The following is a 21,925-nucleotide window of genomic DNA, read 5'->3' as shown; positions in this document are numbered from 1 at the left end:
CCCTGAGGCTGTTCATGGTGTTTTCTGTCCTGGTCTGTTACCACAGACTTGACACCAACTGCTAGCTCCCTTTTCTTACATACTTCTCTTGTCTTCATTCATAAACGTTTCATTTCTTTCCCCATCCTTTACACCCAACTGCAAGGATCTGTGCACAAGTGTACAAGACAGTGATGGTTACGTGTGAGTGTGTGTGTGAGAGACTCTGTGTGTGCGTGTGTATGACAGAGAGTGTGAGCATGTGTGAGAGTGTGTGTATGTGAGAGTGAGTGTGTGTGTGTGTTTGTGTGTGAGAGACAGTATGTACGTGTGAAAGAGAGAGAGAGTGAATGTGTGTGTCTGTGTGTGTGCGTGAAAGAGTGTGTGTGAGAGAGTTAGTGTGTGTGTATGTGTGTGAGTGTGCTTGTGTGTGTGTGAGCATGTTAGTGTGTGTGAGTGTTAGTGTGTGTGTGAGAGAGAGTGAGTTTGTGTGTGTGTTAGTATGTGTTTGTGAGAGAGAGAGTGTGTGTGTGTGTGAATGTGTGTGAAAGTTAGTGTGTGTGAGTGTTAGTGTGTGTGTGAGAGTGAGTGTGTGTGTGAGTGCTAGTGTGTGTGTGAGAGTGAGTGTGTGTGAGTGTTTGTGTGTGTGTGTGAGTGTGTGTGTGTGTGAGAGAGAGAGTGAGTGTGTCTGTGTGTGTGATGTGAGTGTGTGTAAGTGTGTGTGAGTGTTAGTGTGTGTGTGAATGTGTGTGAGGGAGAGTGAGTGTGTCTATGGGTGTGACTGTGCGAGCATTAATCTGTGTGTGAGTGTTAGTGTGTGTGAGAGAGAGTGTGCGTGTGTGTGTGTTAGTGTGCGTGTGTGTGTGTTAGTATGTGTGTGTGTGAGTGAGAGCGAGTGTGTGAGTGTGTGTGAGTGTTAGTGTGTGTGTGAGCGTTAGGGTGTGTGTGTGAGAGAGAGTGAGTGTGAGTGTTAGCGTGTTTGTGTGATAGAGAGTGCGTCTGTGAGTGTGAGTGTGTGCGAGTGTTAGAGTGTGTGTGAGAGAGTGTGTGTGTGAGAGAGAGTGTGTGTGTGAATGTGTGTGAGTGTTAGTGTGTGTGAATGTTTGTGTGTGTGTGAATGTTTGTGTGTGTGTGAGTGTGAGTGTGCGTGTGTGAGAAAGAGTGAGTGTGTCTGTGTGTGTGAGTGTTAGTGTGTGTGAGAGAGTGAGTGTGTCTGTGTGTGAGAGAGTGTGTCTGTATGTGTGTGAGTGTTAGTGTACATGTGTGTGAGAGAGAGAGTGAGTGTGTCTGTGTGTGTTAGTGTGAGTGTGTGAGAGAGTTAGTGTGTCTGTGTGTGTCGGTTTGTGAATGTTTGCGTGTGTGTGAGTGTGTGAGTGTTAGTTTGTGTGTGTGTGAGAGAGTGAGTGTGTGAGTGTGTGTGAGTGTGTGCAAGTGTTAGTGTGTGTGTGAGTGTGTGTGTGTTAGTGTGTGTGTGAGAGAGTGTGTCTGTATGTGTGTGAGTGTTAGTGTACGCGTGTGTGTGAGAGAGAGTGAGTGTGTCTGTGTGTGTTAGTGTGAGTGTGTGAGAGAGTTAGTGTGTCTGTGTGTGTCGGTTTGTGAATGTTTGTGTGTGTGTGAGTGTGTGAGTGTTAGTTTGTGTGTGTGAGAGAGTGAGTGTGTCTGTGTGTGTGAGTGTGTGAGTGTTAGTGTGTATGTGAGAGAGAGTGAGTGTGTGAGTGTGTGTGAGTGTGTGCAAGTGTTAGTGTGTGTGTGTGTGAGTGTGTGTGTTGAGGGAGAGTGAGTGTGCCTCTGTGTTTGAGTGCGTGCAAGTGTTAGTGTGTGTGTGAGTGTGTGTGAGTGTTAGTGTGTGTGTGAGAGAGTGTGTCTGTATGTGTGTGAGTGTTAGTGTACGTGTGTGTGTGAGAGAGAGTGAGTGTGTCTGTGTGTGTTAGTGTGAGTGTGTGAGAGAGTTAGTGTGTCTCTGTGTGTCGGTTTGTGAATGTTTGTGTGTGTGTGAGTGTTAGTGTATGTGTGTGAGAGTGAGTGTGTGTAAGTGTTAGTGTGTGTGTGAGCGTTAGTGTGTGTGTTGAGGGAGAATGAGTGTGCCTCTGTGTGTGAGTGCGTGCAAGTGTTAGTGTTTGTGTGAGTGTGTGTGAGTGTTAGTGTGTATGAGAGAGAGTGAGTGTGTCAGTGTGTGTGAGTGTTAGTGTGTGTGCGAGAGAGAGTGTGTCTGTGCATGTGAGTGTGTGTGTTAGTGTGCGTGTGTGAGAGATAGTGACTTTGTGTGTGTGTGTGAGTGAGTGTTAGTATGTTTGTGTGTGTGAGAAAAAGAGTGAGTGTGTGTGTGAGAGAGAGTGAGTGTGTGTGTGTTAGTGTGCAGGTGTGAGAGAGAGTGTGTGTCTGTGTGTGTGAGTATTAGTGTGTGTGTGAGAGAGAGTGAGTGTGTGTGTGTTAGTGTGCGTGTGTGTGAGAGAGAATGAGTGTGCCTGTGTGTGAGTGTTAGTGTGTGTGTTAGTGTGTGTGTGAGAGAGTGAGTGTGTCTGTGTGTGAGTGTTAGTGTGTTTGTGAGAGAGTGAGTGTGTCTGTGTGTGTGAGTGTTAGTGTACGTGTGTGTGAGAGAGTGAGTGTGTGTAAGTGCTAATGTGTGTGTTAGTGTGTGTATGAGAGTGAGTGTGTGTGTGTGTTAGTGTATGTGTGTGTGAGTATTAGTGTGCGTGTGTGTGTGTTTGTGTGTGTGTTAGTGTGTGTGAGTGTTAGTGTATTTGTGAGAGAGAGAGAGTGTGTGTGTGAATGCGTGCAAGTGTTAGTTTGTGTGAGTGTGTGTGAGTGTTAGTGTGTGTGTGAGAGAGAGTGAGTGTGCCTGTGTGTGTGAGTGTGTGTGAGTGTTAGTATGTTTGTGTGTGTGCGAGAGAGTGTTTGTGTGAGTGTTAGTGTCTGTGTCTGAGTGTTAGTGTGTGTGTGAGAGAGAGTGAGTGTGTCTGTCTGTGTGTGTGAGTGTTAGTGTGTGTGTGTGAGAGAGCGAGTGTGTCCGTGTGTGAGTGTTAGTGTGTGTGTGAGAGAGTGAGTGTGTCTGTGTCTGTTAGTGTGTGTGTGAGAGAGTGTGTGTCTGTGTGTGAGTGTGTATAAATGTTAGTGTGTGTGTGAATGTTAGTGTGTGTGTGAGTGTGTATGAGTGTTAGTGTGCATGTGAATGTTAGTGTGTGAGTGTTTATGTGTGTGTGTGAGAGTGAGTGTGTCTGTGTGTGAGTGTGTATGAGTGTTAGAGTGTGTGTAAGAGAGAGTTAGTGTGTGTGTGAGTGTGTGTGTGAATGTTAGTGTGTGTGCATGTGAGAGAGAGTGAGTGTGTCTGTGTGTGTGAGTGTTAGTGTGCATGTGTGAGAGAGAGTGTGTTTGTGTGAGTGTGTGTGAGTGTTAATGTTAGTGTGTGAGAGAGTGAGTGTGTGTGTGAGAGTTAGTGTGCGTGTGTGTGAGATAGAGCGAGTGTGTCTGTGTGTGTGAGTGTTAGTGTGTGTGAGAGAGTGTGTGTTTGTGTATGTGAATTTGTGTGAGTGTTAGTGTGTGTGAGAGAGAGTGAGTGTGTCTGTGTGTGCATGTTAGTATGTGTGTGTGAGAGTGGATGAGTGCGTGTGAGTGTTAGTGTGTGTGTGTGTGTGAGAGTGAGTGAGTGCGTGTGTGAGCATTAGTGTGTGTGGGTGGGAGAGAGAGTGTGTCTGTGTGTGTGAGTGTGTGTGAGTGTTAGTATGCATGTGTGAGAGAGAGTGAGTATGTCTGTGTGTGTTAATGTGTGTGTGACAGAGAGAGTGAGTCTGTCTGTGTGTGTGTGTGTGAATGTTTGTGTGTGTGTGAGTGTTAGTATACGTGTGTGTGAGAGAGTGAGTGGGTGTAAGTGTTAGTGTGTGTTGGTGTGTGTGTGAGAGAGTGAGTGTTTGCATGGGTGTTAGTGCGCATGTGTATGTGTGTGTATGAGAGAGAGTGAGTGTTAGTATGTGTGTGAGTGTGTGTGAGTGTTTGTGTGTGTGAGAGAGAGTAAGTGTGTGAATGTTAGTGCATGTGTGAGAGAGAGTGAGTGTGTCTGTGTGTGTGTGAATGTTAGTGTGTGTGAGAGAGACTGAGTGTGTCTGTGTGTGTGAGTGTTAGCGTGTGTGTGAGAGAGAGTGAGTGTGTCTGTGTGTGTGTGAGTGTTAGTGTTAGTGTGTGTGAGAGTGTGTATGATGTTAGTGTGTGCATGTGAGAGAGAGTGAGTGTGTCTGTGTGTGTGAGTGTGTTAGTGTGCGTGTGTGTGAGAGAGAGTGAGTGTGTCTGTGAATGTGAGTTTGTGTGAATGTTAGTGTGTGTGTGAGAGAGAGAGTGAGTGTGTCTGTGTGTGCATGTTAGTATGTGTGTGAGGGAGAGTGAGTGTGTCTGGGTGTTAGTGTGTGTGTGAGAGAGTGAGTGTGTGTGTGTTAGTGCACGTATGTGTGAGTGTTAGTGTGCGTGTGTGTGTGAGAGAGTGAGTGTATGAGTGTTAGTGTGTGTCTGAGAGTGAGTGATTGTGTGCGTGAGTGTTAGTGTGTGTGTGTTTGGGAGAGAGAGTGAGTGTGTCTGTGTGTGTGTTAGTGTGTGTGTGACGAGAGAGTGAGTGTGTCTGTGTGTGTGAGTGTGGGTATGTGTGTGAGAGAGTGAGTGTGTGTAAGTGTTAGTGTGTGTGAGAGAGTGAGTGTGTGTGCAAGGGTGTTAGTGTGCACGTGTGTGTTAGTGTGCGTGTGTGTGAGAGACAGTGAGTGTGTGAGTGTGTGTGAGTGTTAGTGTGTGTGTTAGTGTGTGTGTGAGAGAGAGTGAGTGTGTCTGTGTATGTGAGTTTGAGTGAGTGAAAGTGTGTGTGTGTGAGAGAGAGTGAGTGTATCTGTGTGTGCATGTTAGTGTGTGTGTCTGAGAGAGAGTGAGTGTATCTGTGTGTGCATGTTAGTGTGTGTGTCTGAGAGAGAGTGAGTGTGCCTGTGTGTGTGAGTGTGAATGTTAGTGTGTGAGAGAGAGAATGTGTCTGTGTGTGTGCGTGAGAGAGAGTGTGTCTGTTTGTGTGGGTGTGTGTGTGTTAGTGTGCATGTGTGAGAGTGTGTGTCTGTATGTGTGTGTGAGTGTTAGTGTGTGTATGTGAATGAGAGTGAGTGTGTCTGTGTGTGTGAGTGCATGTGAATGTTAGTGTGTGTGTTAGTGTATGTGTGTGAGAGAGAGAGAGTGAGTGCGTGTAAATGTTAGTGTGCATAGGTGAGTGTGAGTGTTAGTGTGTGCGTGTGAGAGAGAGTGAGTGTGTGTGAGTGTTAGTGTGTGTATGTGAGAGAGAGGTAGTGTGACAGTGTGTGAATGTTAGTGTGTGTGTGAGAGAGAGTGAATGTGTATGTGTTGGTGTGTTTGTGCGTGTGTTAGAGATAGAGTGAGTATGTCTATGTGTGTGTATGAATGTTAGTGTGTGTGTGTTAGTGTACGTGTGTGTGAGAGAGAGAGTGAGTGTGAGTGAGTGTTAGCGTGTGTGTGTTAGTGTGTGTTTGTGAGAGAGTGTGTGTGAGTCTGAGAGAGAGTGTGTGTGAGTGTATGTGAGTGTTAGCGTGTGCATGTGAGAGAGAGTGAGTGTGTGTGTGAGTATTAGTGTGTGTATGTGAGAGAGAGTGAGTGTGTCTGTGTGAGTGTTAGTGTGTGTGTGAGAGAGTGTGTGTATTAGTGTGTGCGTGTGTGTGAGAGTGAGTGTGTCTGTGTGTGAGTGTGTGAGTGTTAGCGTGCGTGTATGCCTATGTGTGTGTGTGTGTGAGTGTTAGTGAGTGTGTGTGAGAGAGAGAGTGAGTGTGTCCGTGTGTGTGTGTGTGTGTGAGTGAGTGTGTGTAAGTGTTAGTGTGTGTGAGAGAGAATGCGTGTGTGTGTGAGAGAGAGAGAGTGAGTGTGTGAGCATGTGTGAGTGTTAGTGTGTGTGTGTGAGTGTTTGTGTGTGTGTGAGAGAGAGTGAGTGTGTCTGTGTGTGAGTGTGTGTGTGAGTGTTAGTATGTGTGAGAGAGAGTGAGTGTGTCTGCGTGGGTGAGTGTTGGTATGTGTGTGTGTGCATGAGTATTAGTGTGCGTGTGTGTGAGAGAGTGAGTGTGTCTGTGTGTTTGTGAATGTTAGTGTGTGTGTGTGAGAGAGAGTGAGTGTGTGTGTGAGAGAGAGTGTGTGTGAGTGAAAGTGAGTGTGTGTGAGTGTTAGTGTGTATGCGAGAGAGTGAGTGTGTGAGAGTGAGTGTGTGTGTGTGAGAGAGAGAGAGTGAGTGTGTGTGTGAGTGCGTGCGTGTGTGTGAGAGAGAGTGAGCATGTCTGTGTGAGAGAGAGTGGGTGAGTGAGTGTGTGAGTGTGTGTGAGTGTTAATGTGTGCGTGTGAGTGAGTGTAAGTGGGTGTGAGTGTTAGTGTGTTTGTGAGAGAGAGTGAGTGTGTGTGCGAGAGAGAGTGAGTGTGTGTGTGAGAGAGAGTGAGTGTGTGTGTGAGAGATTGAGTGTGTTTGTGTGAGTGTGTGTGAGTGAGAGTGAGTGTGTGTGTGAATGTTAGTGTGTGTGTGAGAGAGTGTGTGTGAGCGTGTGTGAGTGCGTGAGTGTGTGTGAGAGAGTGAGCGTGTGTATATGTGAGAGAGAGTGAGTGTGTGTGTGTGAGAGTGTGTGTCAGTGAGTGTGTGTGTGTGTGTGAGTGTTAGTGTGTGTGAGAGAGAGAGTGTGTGTGAGTGAGTGCGTGTGAATGTTAGTATGTGTGAGAGAGAGTGAGTGTGTCTGTGTGTGAGTGTTAGTATGTGTGCGTGTGTGAGTGTTAGTGTGTGAGAGAGAGAGTGAGTGTGTCTGAGTGTTAGTGTGTGTATTAGTGTGTGTTTGTGAGAGAGTGAGTGTGTGTGTGAGTGTGTTAGTGTGTGTTTGTGAGAGAGTGAGTGTGTGCCTGAGTGTGAGAAAGTCTGAGTGTTAGTGTGTGTGTGTGCATGTGTTAGTGTGTGTGTGTGTGAGAGAGTGAGTTTGTGTGAGTGTTAGTGTGTGTGTTAGTGTGTGCTTGTAAGAGAGTGAGTGTGTGTGTGAGTGTTCATGTGTGTGTGACAGAGAGTGTGTGCGAGTGTTAGTGTGCGTTTGAGTGTTAGTGTGTGTCTCTGTCTGTGTGAGTGTGTGTGTTAGCATGTGTGTGAGTGTGTGTGTTTGTGTATGTTAGTGTGTGTGAGAGAATGAGTGTGTGTGTGTGAGTGTTAGAATGTGTGTGTGAGAGAGAGTGAGTATGTCTGTGTGTGTGAGTGTGTGTGTGTGTTGATATGTGTGTGTGTGTTAGTGTGTGTGAGGGAGTGAGTGTGTGTGAGTGTTAGTGTGTATGTGAGTGTTAGTGTGTGTGTGAGAGAGAGAATGTGTGAGTGTTAGTGTGTGTGTGTGTTAGTGTGCGTGTGACAGAGAGTGAGTGTGTGTGTGAGTGTTAGTGTGTATGTGAGTATGTGTGTGTTAGTGTGTGTGTGAGTGCGAGAGAGTGTGTGTGTGTGATAGAGTGTGTGTGAGTGAGTGATAGTGTGTTGTGAGAGAGATGTGTGTTGTAGTGTTGTGAGTGAGTTAGGTGTCTGAGTGTGTGAGTGTGAGAGAGTGTTAGTGTGTCTAGTGAGTGTGAGTGTGTGTGAGTGTAGTGTGTGTGAGAGAGTGTGAGTGTGTGTGAGTGTTAGTGTGAGATGTTGAGAGAAGACGTGTGAGTGTGATAGTGTGTGTTAGTAGTTGTGGATGTGATAGAGAGTGTGTGAGTGATAGTGTGTGTGTGAGTATTGTGTTAGTGATAGTGTGTGTGTGATGATAGTGTGAGTAGAGAGTGTGATGAGTGAGTTGTGTGTGATGAGTAGCGTGTGAGTGAGTGAGAGAGTGTGAGGGAGTGTGTGTGTGAGTTGCGAGGTGTTAGTGTGTGTGCGGAGAGAGTGTGTGTGTGTGAGCGCTGTTAGTGTAGTGTGTGCGAGTAGAGAGTGTGTGAGATGTAGAGTGTTAGTGAGTGTGTGTGTGAGAGTAGTGAGTGATGAGTGTGAGAGAGAGTGAGTGTGTGGTGTGTGAGAGAGTGAGTGTGTGTGTGTGAGTGAGTGTGTGTGTGAGTGATTGGTGAGTGTGTGAGAGTGTGTGTGAGTGTGTGCGTGAGTGTGTGTGTGTGAGTGATTGAGTGAGTGTGTGAGAGTGTGTGTGTGTGAAAGAGTGTGAGTGTGTGTGTGTGAGAGAGTGAGTGTGTGTGTGAGTGTGTGTGTGAGAGAGTGTGAGTGTGTGTGTGAGAGAGTGTGAGTATGTGTGTGTGAGTGAGTGTGTGTGTGTGTGTGTGAGAGATAGTGTGTGTGTGTGAGAGAGAGAGTATGAGTGTGCGTGTGTGAGAGAGTGTGTGTGTGTGAGAGAGAGCGTGTGAGTGTGTGTGTGTGAGAGAGTGAGTGTGTGTGTGAGAGAGAGTGTGAGTGTGTGTGGGAGAGAGAGTGTGTGTGAGAGAGAGAGAGTGTGAGTGTGTGTGCGTGTGTGTGAGAGCGTGTCTGTGTGAGAGTGTGTCTGTGTGAGAGTGAGTGTGTGTGAGAGAGAGTGTGTGTGTGTGAGAGAGTGTGTGTGAGAGAGTGTGCTTGTGTGTGTGTGAGAGAGTGAGTGTGTGTGTGAGTGTGTGTGTGAGAGAGTGTGAGTGTGTGTGTGTGAGAGAGTGTGAGTGTGTGTGGGAGAGAGAGTGTGAGTGTGTGTGGGAGAGAGAGTGTGTGTGAGAGAGAGAGAGTGTGAGTGTGTGTGTGCGTGTGTGAGAGTGTGTGTGTGTGAGAGTGAGTGTGTGCGGGTGTTAGTGTGTGTGCGAGAGAGAGTGAGTGTATGTGTGTGTGTTCGTGTATGTGTGTGAGAAAGAGTGAGTGTGTGTGAGGGAGTGAGTGTGTGTGTGTGAGAGAGTGAGTGTGTGAGAGAGAGAGTGTGAGTGTGTGTGTGAGAGAGTGTGTGTGTGAGTGTGAGTGTGTGTGAGAGAGAGAGTGTGTGTGTGAGAGAGTGTGTGTGTGAGAGAGAGTGAGTGAGTGTGTGTTGGGGGGAGGGAGAGGACTGAGCTCTAAGCCAAGTTTACCCTGGGTTTGAGACACAATCTGTGATGACGATGGGGAATATGTCTGTCACGATTCTGTGATTGAAAAGCTGCACAGTTGGTGCAACAGATGATCCTGGTGGGGGAGCTGCGGGTAAGTTAATTGCTTCGCCTGTGGAATTTTCTGACTGCCGACCCAGTGTTACTTTCAATCTATTCTGATTTATCATTGTAGCATTGAGTACAGGAGTTGGGGCGTCATGTTGAGGTTGTACAGGACATTGGTGAGGCCTCTTCTGGAGAACTGTGTCCAGTTCTGGTCCCCCTGTTATAGGAAGGTGATTATTAAACTGGAGAGGGTTCAGGAGAGATTTACCAGAGAATGGAGGGTTTGGGTTATACAGAGAGGCTGGGTAGGCTGGGACTTTCTTCACCGGAGAGTAGGAGGTTGAGAGGTAATCTTATACAGGTTTATAAAATCATGAGGGATATAGATAGAGTTAACGGGAGGTGTCTTTTCCCTAGGGTGGGGGATTTCAAGTCACAGGGGGTACATTTTTAAGATGACAGGAGAGAGATTTAAATAAGACACGAGAGACAACGTTTTTACACACAGGGTGGTTCGTGTGTGGAATAAACTTAGAGTTATAGAGAATATGCAGCACAGAAACAGACCCTTCGGCCTAACACATCCACGCCGACCAGATATCCTGAATTAATCTAGTCCCAATTGCCAGCATTTGCCCCAGATCCCTCTAACTCCTTACCCCTGGGGTAAAGACCTTGACCATCCACCTTATCCTTGCCCCTCATGATCTTATAAAGTCACCCCTCAGCCTCCAACACTCCAGTGAGTGGAGTCCCACCTCCTCATTCTAACTCAAACCTTCCAGTCTCAGGTAACATCCTTGTAAGTCTTTTCTGAACCCTTTCCAGTTTAAAAACATCCTTCCTACAGCGGCGATGATCAGAATTGAATGCAGTATTCCAAAAGTGGCCTGAAGAACTCCTGTACTCAATACTCTGACCAATAAAGGAAAGCATACCAAACGCCTTCTTCACTATCCTATCTATGTGCGACTCCATTTTCAAGGAGCTATGAACCTGCACTCCAAGGTCTCTTTGTTCAGCAACACTCCCTAGGACCTTACCATTTAAGTCGTGCCCTGATTTGCCTTTCCAAAATGTACCACCTCACATTTATTTAAATTAAGTTCTATCTGCCACTCCTCAGCCCATTGGCCCATCTGGTCCAGATCCTGTTGTAATCTGAGGTAACCTTCTTCGCTGTCCACTACACCTCCAATTATGGTGTCATCTACAAACTTACTCAGTATACCTCTTATGCTCACACCCAAGTCATTTATATAAATGATGAAAAGTAGTGGACCCAGCACTGATCCTTGTGGCACTCCACTGGTCACAGGCCTCCAGTCTGAAAAACAACCCTCCACCACCACCCTCTGTCTTCTACCTTTGAGCCAGTTCTGTATCCAAATGCATAGTTCTCCCTGTATTCCGTGAGATATAACCTTGCTAACCAGTCTCCCATGGGAAACCTTGCAAACACCACCTTCAGGGAGCTATGAACCTGCACTCCAAGGTCTCTTTGTTCAGCAACACTCCATCTGCCACTTCTCAGCCCATTGGCCCATCGAATCAAGAGCCTGTTATGCTCTGAGTTAACCTTCTTCACTGTCCACTATACCACCTAGTTTGGTGTCATCTGCAAACTTACTAACCATACCTCCTAAATTCTTATGCAAATCATTTATATAAATGATGAACAAAAGTGGACCCAGCAGTTAAATGAACAGCAAGCCGTCTGGAGAGATAATTGCAAGGGCATTCACTAACTTGAGCTTTACAACCCAGAGAGAGAGAGAGAGAGAGAGAGACGTTCATTCACTCAGAGGCAGACAGAAAATGCCATTAACATGAGTATTTGGGCTGGAGGAAAGTCTGGAACTGTTTGCAAGAGAACAGGAAACAAAAGGTGTCACAGAGGAAGTAATCTTATAAAACAACTTGGTTAAGGAACACAAGTTAAGCAGTAAGTGAGCTAAGTTAGCAGCTCGCTTAAAGGGTGTTGTATAGAGTCACTAATTAAAGAAAGTAGCATTAAATTAATGCAGAAATTTACCAAAATGATATCAGTAGAACAGAAGCATTAATGTGGACTGACCACATTCACTGGGGTTTGGGTGTCCTTAAGGTTGTTGTCAGGATAAAAGGGTTGAACCCCACCTTCTGAAATCGATGAAGTGACTGTATCCAATGGTACAGTGGAACAGAGTTCATTTTTCACTTACATTGAATAAATGCAGGTGTTTTTTCTGTTAGAGGAACATCACAAACTTCTCGTGAATATGGTTGGAACAGAAAGAAATTATTTTAAAAATTGTGGTCCATCAAGCCAGATTTTACGCTGGGGTCTGATTTGTTTGGCATTACTATCACCTGGGGAGCAGAACAAAGAGAGGGGATCTCTTTCTGCACTTCCTAGAACTCAAACTTTCTTGGCTGCAAAGTACTTTGAGATGCCCTGAGGATGTGAATGGTGCTGCAGAAATGCAGATCTTTTTTATTGATAGGGTGTGGACACAATGTTTGGCATGTTAAAATTTGTTTATTGTCACATGTTTGTCTGCTTCCACACCGTCTGACTCTATAATACAGGGAAAAGTGTTGTACATTAGGATAACGTGAAATTGATATCAGTTGGTCAGCCTTGCTATTGAGACAGTGTTATGCCTGAAATGTTGATTCTCCTGCTCCTTGGACCCCACCACTAGGGATATATTTCCCTCCCCACCTCTTTCTGTGTTTCAGAGCGACCATTCCCTCCGCGACTCGCTTGTCAGATCCACGACACCCCCCCCAACCACTAACCCACCCTCCCCTCCTGTCACCTTCCCCTGACACTGCAGGAATTACAAAACCTGCGTCCATACCTCCCCCCACCCACCTCCATCCAAAGCCCCAAAGGAGCCTTCCACATCCATCATAGATTTACTGTCTCCGTTGCTCCCGATGCGGTCTCCTCTACATTGGGGAGACAGGACGCCAACTTGCACAGTGCTTTAGGGAACATCTCTGGGACACACACACTCCACCGCCCCGTGACCGAACACTTTAACTCTCCCTCCCACTCCGTCAAAGACATGCAGGTCCTGGGCCTCCTCCATCACCTGACACCAGGAGGAAGGGGGCCTCACCTTCCTCCTTGGGACCCTTCAACCAAACGGCATTAATGGGGATTTCACCAGTTTCCTCATTTCCCCTCCCCCCACCTTATCCCAGTCCCAACCCTCCAGCTCAGCACCGCCCTCATGACCTGTCCTCCTTCCTCCCTACCTATCTGCTCCACCCTCCTCTCTGACCTATCACGTTCACCCTCCTCCCCCATCGACCAATCACCTTCCCAGTGACCTCACCCCTACCCCCATCTTCCTATGTATCTCTCAGCCCCCTTGGCCCACCAGCCTCATTCCTGATGAAGAGCTTATGCCCGTTACGTTGATTCTCCTGCTCCTCGGATGCTGCCTGACCGGTTGTGCTTTTCCAGCACCACACACTTCGACTCTGACCTCCAGCATCTGCAGTCCTCACTGTCTCCTATAGACACAGGTACCCAAGCACAAACACCCTTTGCAATGGGCACTTAAGTACACTTCATGTTGCGTTCCTTCCTATACAATACCACGGTTTAATACTGTTATTCTTGGTTTAAGATTAACCGATATCCATTTGCAAAGCAGTAGAAAGCAGAGTTTCACAGAAGTTATGAGTTGAAGATGCTATTGTTGGACTGGGGTGTACAAAGTTAAAAGTCACACAGCACCAGGTTATAGTCCGACAGGTTTAATTGGAAGCACTAGCTTTCGGAGCGCTGCTCCTTCACCAGGTGATTGTGGAGAATAAGACTAGAAGACACAATCTTATACTGCACATGTCTTACAATCTTATTCTCCACAACCACCTGACGAAGGAGCGTCACTCCGAAAGCTAGTGCTTCCTAATAAACCTGTTGGACTATAACCTGATGCCGTGTGACTTTTAACTTCACAAAAGTTGACTGGGAAGTACAAACGGTGCACTGAGGTGCCACCACTGGCTGGAGGGTGGAATTACAGCAACTCTGCTCCAAACACAAGGAATTGCATTTCTGTAGCACCTTCTGTCATCATAGGACAGCCTTTGACAAGGTCCTGCATCCAGTAAAGTTAGATCGCACAGGGCGAGCTTCCTAACTGGGTACAAAATTGGCTTGACGGGAAGAGACAGTGGGCAGTGGTGGAGGGGTGGTGTTCAGAGCAGAGACACAGGGATCGGTGCTGGGTCCACTTTTGTTTGTCATTTGGAGAAGGACAGAGGAGGCATGGTTAGTAAGTTTGTGAGTGACACCAAGATTGGCGGCATAGTGGACGGGGAAGAAGGTTGTCTGGGGATCTTGATCAATTGGGTCAATGGGCTGAGGAGGGGCAGAAGGAGTTTAGTTTAGATAAATGGGAGGCAACGCATTTTGGTAAAACAAATGAGGGCAGAACATATACAAACTTAAAGTAGGGCCCTGGCTAGTGTTGTAGAACAGAGAGATCTAGGGGTGCAAGTACATAATTCTTCAATGTTTGTGTCACAAGTAGACAGGGTGGTTAAGAAGGCATTTAGCACGCTTGCCTTCAACGCTCAGACTTTTGAGTACAGGAGTTGGGACGTCAGGTTGAGGTTATACAGGACATTGGTGAGGCCTCTTCTGGAGAACTGTGTCCAGTTCTGGTCCCCCTGTTATAGGAAGGTGATTATTAAACTGGAGAGGGTTCAGAAGAGATTTACCAGGGAATGGAGGGTTTGGGTTATACAGAGAGGCTGGGTAGACTGGGAGCTTATTGATCACTGGAGTACAGGAGGTTGAGCAGTGACCTTATCGAGGTTTATAAAATAATGAGGCGTACAGATAGGGCGTCTTTTCCCTGGGGTGGGGGAGTTTGAAGACTAGAGAGCACACTTTCAAGGTGAGAGGAGAGAGATTTTAAAAAGACAGGAGAGGCAGATTTTAAACACAGTGGGTGGTTCGCGTGTGGAACGAACTTCCTGAGGAAGTGGTGGATGTGGATACAGTTACAATGTTTAAAAGACATTTGGGTAAGTTCGTGAATTGGAGCGAGTGGGGACTGCAGAGGCTGGAGATCAGAGTCGAGAGAGTGGTGCTGGAAAAGCACAGCCGGGTCAGGCAGCATCCGAGGAGCAGGAGAATCGACGTTCCGGGCATGAGCCCTTCATCAGGAATCCTGAAGAAGGGCTCCTGCCCGAAACGTCGATCCTCCTGCTCCTCGGATGCTGCCTGACCCTGCTGTGCTTTTCCAGCACCACTCTCTCGACACTAGGTACAGGAATGGGAAAGGTTTGGAGGGATATGAAAGTAGCTTAGTTTGGGATTATGGATTGGTTGGATGGAAAGGTCTGTTTCTGTGCTAGATGACTCTGTGAGAAACCACCCCTTGAAGTGTGTAATACAGGGAACCCCGAAGCTAAAATGCAGGCACAGTGAGATTCCACAAACAACTCACAGTTAGGAGAAAAAACATATTAAGGCGGAGCTTTCTGCACATCAGGACAGTTTGCAAGAAAAGCCAGTGTCAAGGGAAAACAGCATTTAATCAGTGCAAGAAGAGAATGCTGATTGGTTGGCAGACACACTGTCAAGGGCAGTGCACCAGATAGCAGATGACCGACAGTTAACTTCCAAGCTTTGTTTAAGTGTTAAACTGGGATTGGTCTAAGAAACAAAGCCAAGAATTGCAGTCCCCCCATTGTGTTGAGTTGAAGTAGGTACAGTGCGCACAAAATCTTTCTGTGTACAAAGAACAGGGCTGTGAGGATTCACATATGGAGCTTCTATACCGTTAACCTGACCGGCAATCCTAATCCACTCACCAAAACCCCGTCAGTTAAATGTCAGTCATCATCGCCTTGGTGCCATGTCAATGCCCTAGCAATCGTTTGCCAACCAATCAGCACTCTCATCCCTTTATAATACAAATGCAGTTTTCCTTTTAACATGCGTATTCTTGCAGAGTGTCCTGATGAGGACATGATATAAACCTTCCTGAGGTTGGTGATAATGTGAACTTTTATTTTTTCATCATAGTGCCTCCTTTAAGGCAAGGAATCAAAATGGAGTGCCTAAATTACGCTAAAAGTCCAATAATCCCAATTTCCCAGACCCTTGAATGTTAATGATATTTGAATTGCTCATCCACATTTTTTTTTTATGTTTCCGGTCTCCGTTACCTTCCCAGACAGTGCATTCTGGATTCCCGTTGAGTGGGAAAGTTTTTTTCCCCAAACCACCACACGCCCCCAAACCTCCTGCCCCCCCCCCACCCTAAAACTATCCCCCTCTGGTGAGGGAGCCCCTAACCAAGGGGAGCAGCTACTCTCGATCCGCCCTGTCCCATACTCCTCGCAATCTCCCACACCTCAATCCCGCCTCTCTGTCTAAAGATAACCAATCCAAGCCCATCCAATCTCTCCTGCCAACTCAATGTCTCCATCCCAGGGATACATCCAGATGCATCTTCTCTGTACCCCCTCCAGTGCTCTCACACCCTTTACAACACAGATTACCTCAGCTGTGGTCTCAGCAATGCCCTGTACAACTCCAACGTCACCACCCGGCTCTTCCACTCTGTGGCACGGTGGATGAAGGCAAGCGTCTCATTTGTCAGGAAGCACTCTTGACACACAAAGTGGGGGAAACGTTTGCTCTTCAGCGGATCAGTCATTAATTTCAAGTCGGAGGTTGATACATTTCTGGTTGAGTTGCAGGCAGTTCTACCGAACTAGGTCGCAGAGAGAGAGACCTGCAGCAAGGAAAGAGACCCTTCAGCCCAACCTGTCCATGCCGCCCAGATATCCTAACCTAATCTAGTCCCGATTTGGAGGTGCCGGTGTTGGACTGGGGTGTACAATGTTAAACATCACACAACACCAGGTTATAGTCCAACAGGTTTAATTGGAAGCACACTAGCTTTCGGAGCGATGAAGGAGCAATGCTCTGAAAGCTAGTGCTTCCAATTAAATCTGTTGGACTATAACCTGGTGTTGTGTGACTTTTAATCTAGTCCCATTTGCCAGCACTTGGCCCATATCCCTCTAAACCCTTCCTATTCATATCCCCATCCAATGCCATCATTGTACCAGCCTCCACCACTTCCTCTGGCAGCTCATTCCACACACGTACCACCCTCTGGGTGAAAACGTTGCCCCTCAGGTCCCTTTCCCCTCTCACCCTAAACCTATGCCCTCTAGTTCTGGACTCCCCGACCCCAGGGAAAAGACTTTGTCTATTTACCCTATCTATGCCCCTCATGATTTTATAAACCTCTATAAGGTCACCCCTCAGCCTCCGACGCTCCAGGGAAAACAGCCCCAGCCTGTTCAGCCTCTCCCTACAGCTTAAACCTTCCAACATCCTTGTAAATCCTTTCTGAACCCTCTCAAGTATTGCAGCATCCTTCCGATAGGAGGGAGACCAGGATTACACACAATATTCCAACAGTGGCCTAACCAATGTCCTGTACAGCCACAACATGACCTCCCAACTCCTGTACTCAATACTCTGACCAATGAAGGCATGAGCCACTGAATGGTGGAATGGGGCCGAATGGCCTGTTCCTTTGGTGCAGTAAAGAGCCGAATGCTGTTGTCAGAGGCTTGAGGAACAGCGCCCTATCTGCACCCACCCCCCACCTCAGGAGCAAGTAAATGATACCACCCCTCCCCCCCCCTCCCCCATTCCCCTTCGGGGGGGGGGGGGGGGGCTATATCGAAAAGACACGTCTCTCCGTGTCTGCGCTGACCCATCGCGTTCAACATCAGCGATTGCAGGGTGAGCTGGCCTGTTGTCAGCATGCTGGGTCTGGGATCTTGCTGTGTACAGAGCGGCATCTCCCCCATCGCACCTGAGGAGTTGGAGGGGGGGGGTGGGAATAGAGTGCCCCGTCGTCCACCCGCTGGCTGCCCTGTGGACGTGGAAGGCGCTACGCAAATTCAGGTCTTTCCCCCTTTTTCCGATGCGTTTGCGGAGTGGAACATGCCGCTTCCCACCCTGGTCCTCTCTGGTGTTGAGGCTATGAATAAGTCTGAAGGAATTTGTCACTCAGATGAGAGTGAAGTGTTTGTGGTCGCAGAGGAGGGGCGCGGTTGTGGGGGGGGGGGGGGGGCGAGAGAGAGAGAGAGAGAGAGAGAGAGAGGAGAGAGAGACGGGAGGGGAGAGGTTTGGGAACCGAGTGGGTGGGAGAGAGGGAAGGGGGTACCCTTGAGGGGAAAAAGGGTCAGGTAGGCAGGGCGTAGAGGGTGGGTGGGTGGGGAGGGATTGGGAAGGAGATGGAGAGGAGGAAGAGGGAGAGAGAGTGGGAAGGGAGATGGGGAGAGAGGGAGACCAAGTGAGGAGGGGCCAAGAGGGAGAAGGGAGGGGGAGAGTGTGAGGAGAGGGAGGGGGGAATAGCGTGAGAAAATGGGAGATAGTGAGGAGAGGGGGAATGGAGAGAGTGAAGGAGGGAGGAGAGTGTGAGGAGTTGGGGAGAGAGGGAGAAGGGGAGGGGGAAGAGTGTGAGGAGAGGGAGGGGGGAATAGCGTGAGAAAATGGGAGATAGTGAGGAGAGGGGGAATGGAGAGAGTGAAGGAGGGAGGAGAGTGTGAGGAGTTGGGGAGAGAGGGAGAAGGGGAGGGGGAAGAGTGTGAGGAGAGGGAGGGGGGAATAGCGTGAGAAAATGGGAGATAGTGAGGAGAGGGGGAATGGAGAGAGTGAAGGAGGGAGGAGAGTGTGAGGAGTTGGGGAGAGAGGGAGAAGGGGAGGGGGAAGAGTGTGAGGAGAGGGAGGGGGGAATAGCGTGAGAAAATGGGAGATAGTGAGGAGAGGGGGAATGGAGAGAGTGAAGGAGGGAGGAGAGTGTGAGGAGAGCGGGTGAGAGTCAGGACAGAGGGAAGAGGGATGGGGAGAGAGTGAGAGTGAGGCAAGGAGAGGAGGAAGACAAAGGGGGAGAGAGTGAGGAGAGGGGAAAGGAGGGGGGGAAGAGTGAGGAGAGAGGGGCACAGAGGGTTGGGGAGGGAGGAGAGTGGCAAGGGAGAGAGGGAGAGAGTGAGGAGAGATTGAGAGAGGGAGAGAGTGAGGAGAGAGGGGAGAGAGGGGGGGAGAGAGGGAGGGAGAGGGAGTGGGAAGAGGGGAAGCGAGAGAAAGAGAGGGAAGAGAGTGGGAAGAGCGAGGGGGAGAGAGAGTGTGAGGAGAGATTGAGAGAGGGAGAGAGTGAGGAGAGAGGGGGAGAAAGAGTAGGGGAGAGAGGGAGGAGAGTGGGAAGAGAGAATGGGGAGAGAGTGTGAGGAGAGATGGAGAGAGGGGGAGAGTGAGGAGAGAGGGGGAGAAAGAGTAGGGGAGAGAGGGAGGAGAGTGGGAAGAGAGAGGGGGAAGAGAGAGGGGGGAGAGAGTGTGAGGAGAGATGGAGAGAGGGGGAGAGTGAGGAGAGAGGGGGAGAAAGAGTAGGGGAGAGAGGGAGGAGAGTGGGAAGAGAGAGGGGGAGAGAAAGTGTGAGGAGAGATGGAGAGAGGGGGAGAAGGAGTAGGGGAGAGAGGGAGGAGCGTGGGAAGAGAGAGGGGGAAGAGAGAGGGGGGAGAGTGTGAGGAGAGATGGAGAGAGGGGGAGAGTGAGGAGAGATGGAGAGAGGGGGAGAGTGAGGAGAGAGGGGGAGAAAGAGTAGGGGAGAGAGGGAGGAGAGTGGGAAGAGAGAGGGGGAAGAGAGGGGGGGAGAGTGTGAGGAGAGATGGAGAGGGGGGAGAGTGAGGAGAGAGGGGGAGAAAGAGTAGGGGAGAGAGGGAGGACAGTGGGAAGAGAGAGGGGGGAGAGAGGGGGGGAAGAGTGTGAGGAGAGATGGAGAGAGGGGGAGAAAGAGTAGGGGAGAGAGGGAGGAGAGTGGGTGTGAGAGAGGGAGTGAGGAGGGGAAGGTGGGGAGAGAGAGAGGGAGAGTGGGAAGAGAGATCGAGAGAGAGTAATAGTGGGGGGGGGGGGGGGAGAGAGAAAAAGAGTGGATAAAGGGAAAATAAGAGAAAGGGCGTGGGGCGAAGGTCTGTGTGCTGGAGAGAAACGAAGGAGATGGGGACTGGGTGAGGGAGGAGAGCGAGAAGAGGGAGGGGATTTAGTCACAGAGAGGGGGAGGGAAGCAGCAATATGCAGAGAGAGAGAGAGAGAGAGAGCTAGAAGGCTCCGGGAGTGATTGCAGAGAGATTGATGGTCTTTCCCCTGATCAATAAAACCACATCCCTCTCTCCCTCTCTCTGTGTCAGAATGTGATTGAGGGCGTCTTTACAGACTGACCTCTGCCTTTATAAAGAGGCCCATGTGAAAATCAGGAGAGGAAGAGAGAGAGAGAGATAGAGAGAGATCGGAGGAGGGAGGCTAATCCGGGGAAAGTGAACCCTGGACGGGACAGGATCGACATCCTCCGGGAATGAGGTGAGTGTTGTACCCTCAGTGAGGTCTCTCTCTCCACCCCCCGCTACCCTGGGGTTCTGTCTGAGCTGCAGAAAATCACACCGTCTGCGGTTCACTCCCCCCCCTGAATCTGCAGTCTCATCCCTTCCCTCAGAATCACCACGATCCCCTGGGTTTGAGAGGAACTCTAGGCAAGAGCAGGGGGTTTTTCCGCCGTCATTTTTGCCCCCTTTCAGTGAGGAGGGAGGGGGGGGTGGGGGACTGCAACAAGAGAACACTGTAACAGGATTGAAAAATAACCAGAGAGAGAGAGAGACTGACTCGGAGGGGAGACTGACATTGTGAACGGGATTGGGAGGACAGGAATCATTGGAGCTCCTTTCAGGCTGCTAGCAGGCATGGGTGGGGCTGAATGGCCTCTTGTGATCCTCCCCACCATCCCCTCAACAGAGAGAGGATGGGAGACTGGGGAGAGATGGAGTGAAACGATTGAGAGAGGCAGATGGTTGGAGAGAGGTGGGTTCAGGGAGTGATAGAGAGAATGGGGCAGGGAGAGAGAGATATATATATATAGAGAGAGAGAGAGAGAGAATGGAGGGAGCAGTCTGAAGGCCAGTGTTTCCAGGGACTGGGAAATCTCGGGGTGAGGATGCTTTGTAATTGTGTCCATACCCAGGGCCAAGGGATGGCACAGAGCTGCTTAATAATGGATGAGGAGGTGATTAAAATTTCAATAAGGCCAAGACTGAGCTATTAGTGTTTGCTGCAGTTTATCTGGGTGTGTGTGTGAGAGAGAGAGAGGGAGAGGGAGAGAGGGAGAGAGGGAGTGTGTGTGTGTGTGTGTAAGGGAAAGGGAGCTAGGGAGAGAGAGAGAGAAAAAATGTGTGAGCTAGAGGGAGGGAGGGAGGGAGAGAGAGAGAATGTGTGAGGGAGAGAGAGTGTGAGAGAGGGAGAGTGTGCGAGAGAGAGACTGAGAGAAAGAGAGTGTCAGAGTGTGTGTGAAGGGGTAGAAAGAGGGAGAGTCGTGTGTGAGGGAGAATCATGTCTGAGGGAGACATCGAGTGAGTGTGGGAGAGGGAGAGAGTGTGTGACAGAGTGTGTGAGGGAGAGAGTGAGAAAGAGAGACTGAGAGAACGAGTGTGAGAGGGAGTATGTGTGTGTGAGAGAAAGAGAATGAGTGTGTGAGGGAGGGAGAGAGAGAGAGAGGGAGTGTGTGTGAGACAGAATGTCAATGTGTGTAAGAGTGAGTGAGTGTGTGAATGTGTGAGAGAATATGTATGACTGAGAGGCCATAGAACATGCAATACAGGAGCAGAATGAGACCATTTGGCCCATCGAGTCTGCTCCGCCATTCCATCGTGGCTGACCTGTTTCTCAGCCCCGTAACTCTCCACCCCCACCCCCCTCACTAATCAGGAACCTATCTCTCTCTCTCTGTCCTTAAAGACACTCCATGTCTTCCCCTCCACACCCCTCTGGGGCCGTGAGTCCCACAGAGTCCCCACCCTCCGGCTGGAGAAATTCCTCCCCACCTCAGTCCGTCCCTTCACCCTGAGGCTGTGCCCTCGGGTTCCTCGTCGCTCTCTGGGCGGTGGAAACATCTTCCCCACCCCCCCCCAACTCTGTCCCAGGCCTCTCGGTATTCTGTACGTTTCAATCCGATTCCCACCCCCATCATCGTTCTAAACCCCATCGGGTACAGACCCAGAGTCCTCAACCGCTCCCCATGTGACAAGCCCTTCACCCCGGGGATCCTTCTTGTAAACCCCCCTCTGAACCCCCCTCCAAAGGCCAGCACATCCTTCCCTGGATACGGGGCCCGAAACTGCTCACAATGTTCCAAACGGGGTCTGCCCAGAGCCTCATACAGCCTCAGCAGTACATCCCTGCTCCTGTATTTTAGTTATCCTGAAATGATTGTCAACATTGCACTTATCTCCCGAACTGCCAACTGAATCTGTGTATTAACATTAAAATAATCCTGAACCAGAGCTCCTGAGTCCCTTTGTGCTTCAGATTTCTGAAGTTTCCCCATTTAGAAAATAGTCTGTGACTCTCTAATCTTCTGACCAAAGTGTGTCACCTCACACTGTCCCACATTGTATTCCATCCGCCACCCCTTTGCCTACTCTCCCACCCTGTCCCAGCCTCTGCGGCCTTCCTGTTTCCTCAACACTGAACACTGCCTGTCCCCCCACCTGTCTTTGTGTCATCTGTAAACTCAGCAGCAATACCCTCAGTTCCTTCGTCCTGATGGTTAATGTAGAATGTGAATAGCTGTGGTCCCAACACGGATTCCTGGGAAACTCCATTAGTCACCAGCTGCCATCCTGAAAAAGACCCTTTTATCCTCAATCTCTGTCAATCCTCTATCCATGAGACTGTGTGTGTGTGTGAGTGAGAGAGACTGTGTGTGAGAGACTGTGTGTGTGAGTATGTACATGTCTGTGTGTGTGTGAGAGACTG

At 49.0% G+C, this 21,925-nt stretch overlaps 1 long non-coding RNA gene across 1 annotated transcript in view; it reads right to left on the bottom strand.

Moving 5' to 3' along the window:
• The window catches only part of LOC140492378 (uncharacterized), a 59,058-nt gene extending 41,914 nt beyond the window's left edge, over positions 1-17,144 (bottom strand). The window contains exon 1 of the long non-coding RNA XR_011963545.1: positions 16,938-17,144. This is a non-coding gene — a long non-coding RNA (uncharacterized lncRNA). The remainder of the gene's footprint in view (positions 1-16,937) is intronic.
• Between the last annotated feature and the right edge of the window lie 4,781 nt (positions 17,145-21,925).

Source organism: Chiloscyllium punctatum, chromosome 21 (assembly GCF_047496795.1).
Source record: "Chiloscyllium punctatum isolate Juve2018m chromosome 21, sChiPun1.3, whole genome shotgun sequence".
Taxonomy (NCBI): Eukaryota; Metazoa; Chordata; class Chondrichthyes; order Orectolobiformes; family Hemiscylliidae; genus Chiloscyllium; species Chiloscyllium punctatum.
Note: the sequence above shows the minus strand (reverse complement) of the source record. Positions and strands in the feature narration are given on the sequence as shown.